Raw genomic sequence first — 2,500 nt, 5'->3', positions numbered from 1 at the left:
ATGTTGCGCCGTAACCTAACCTATGTTGCGCCTTAACCTAACCTATGTTGCGCCTTAACCTAACCTATGTTGCGCCTTAACCTAACCTATGTTGCGCCTTAACCTAACCTATGTTGCGCCTTAACCTAACCTATGTTGCGCCTTAACCTAACCTATGTTGCGCCTTAACCTAACCTATGTTGCGCCTTAACCTAACCTATGTTGCGCCGTAACCTAACCTATGTTGCGCCTTAACCTAACCTATGTTGCGCCTTAACCTAACCTATGTTGCGCCGTAACCTAACCTATGTTGCGCCTTAACCTAACCTATGTTGCGCCTTAACCTAACCTATGTTGCGCCTTAACCTAACCTATGTTGCGCCTTAACCTAACCTATGTTGCGCCTTAACCTAACCTATGTTGCGCCTTAACCTAACCTATGTTGCGCCTTAACCCAACACACGTTGGGCCTTAACCCAACACACGTTGGGCCTTAACCCAACACACGTTGGGCCTTAACCCAACACACGTTGGGCCTTAACCCAACACACGTTGGGCCTTAACCCAACACACGTTGGGCCTTAACCCAACACACGTTGGGCCTTAACCCAACACACGTTGGGCCTTAACCCAACACACGTTGGGCCTTAACCCAACACACGTTGGGCCTTAACCCAACACACGTTGGGCCTTAACCCAACACACGTTGGGCCTTAACCCAACACACGTTGGGCCTTAACCCAACACACGTTGGGCCTTAACCCAACACACGTTGGGCCTTAACCCAACACACGTTGGGCCTTAACCCAACACACGTTGGGCCTTAACCCAACACACGTTGGGCCTTAACCCAACACACGTTGGGCCTTAACCCAACACACGTTGGGCCTTAACCCAACACACGTTGGGCCTTAACCCAACACACGTTGGGCCTTAACCCAACACACGTTGGGCCTTAACCCAACACACGTTGGGCCTTAACCCAACACACGTTGGGCCTTAACCCAACACACGTTGGGCCTTAACCTGCTCTGTAATTGTCATACGACGCGTTAAATTAGTGTAGTGTTGCCTAACTGCAACCCCCGCAATATAGTTTGCTACTCGCACTGCCCGGTCCCCAGAGTATCGCTTCATGTTAAACACCTTGCAGCTATACACTGTAATGCGGATGGCGGCAGGACGTACATGCTCAATGCCCTTCGCAGTTGTTCATTGGCATTCGCATGGCGAAGCACAGCCTACGTTGTGGTACGGCTTGTGGCAACTGTCCGCTGATGTTGTACGTCCAAATCACACACTGTACCGCACATTGGTCCTCATGTACTGAATGATACATCGTGGTACATGTGTGACCGTACCACGACTGCGCCAACAACGGCGAACCATACGGTCCAAATATTGTGCACTCAGCTACGTGTCGTCTCCCTATAAGAGCTGGATTGCAGTATGGTATGCCGTGGATGGCGATCAGCATGAGCCGTCTGTTGATGTAGTGGCGCGTGTTGTCAGACGTAGTCGTCTCTTCTCACACACCGTGATAGCATGGTGCACTGCGTTCCACATCTGCGACATGCGACAGAGGCCGGTTGACAGTCGTTCGCGCAATGGACATCGCATACGTACGGGGGCCACCTTCCACGTGTTCGCGAAGCGTGCACATGTTGTTGCGTGTATGTGGGCAGACATAGTGTGTCGTGACACCTGACACAGGCATGCAACAATCGTTGAATTTGCAAATGGCGATGGACGTCTACGTTTGCTGGTGACGTTACGCAAATGAAGAACTGGTAAACCGTTGTGGTGCGGTTGTTCTCGCTAGAGGTGAATCAGTGATGGCGACGATCGGTTGAGCTACCAACCGGTTGTTTCAGCGATACCCACCATGCCCACGAACGTGAATGGCATGTGGGTGTGAAGCGATACGCGGCGGTGGCTGGGTGGGACCGTCCCCGGCCGGTGAGGGGGGGCCTTCCGGCGTGCTGGCCGCGCGGTGCGTGGGCGCACGCGCTACAGCCGGCTGGTGGGGGCGGCCAGTGGCAGGCGCGCCGGCCGACGGAGGCGGCAGGCGGCGCAGCTGCGCGCCGGCGCACCCTGCACGCGGCGCCGTGCGGCCAAAGTAGGTCCTCGCGGGCCCGGTGCGAAGCGCGGTGGACATCTGCAGTGTGCTGGTCCGATTGAGGACTGTGTGCGCTGAGGATGCGCCGCCGCCCGGCGCTCGGCGCCGCGACGCCGTCTGCTGCTCGGTCGCCTCTGCGGTTCTCGCAGGTGGATTGTATCGCAGCTGTGCGGACGTGTTGGCGCGTGCGCTGTGCTGGGAGAGTTCGCTTCGGCACCCAAGTGGGGCTTTTGTCCTTCTGTGGCGCTGGCGTTGGAGCTGCCGGCCACCGTAGGTGGCGCGTGTTGTCTCCCGCCGGCAATGCCACGACAGCACGCTCCCGGGCCTCTGTCGGCAGCGGCAAGCTCAGTTGGGAGCACGGGTGGTCGCACCTAAAGCGTCTACTCGCCAAACTCCGGGCGA

This window comes from Schistocerca americana, unplaced genomic scaffold (genome assembly GCF_021461395.2).
Source record: "Schistocerca americana isolate TAMUIC-IGC-003095 unplaced genomic scaffold, iqSchAmer2.1 HiC_scaffold_778, whole genome shotgun sequence".
Lineage (NCBI taxonomy): Eukaryota > Metazoa > Arthropoda > Insecta > Orthoptera > Acrididae > Schistocerca > Schistocerca americana.
This window is presented reverse-complemented; position numbering follows the sequence as displayed.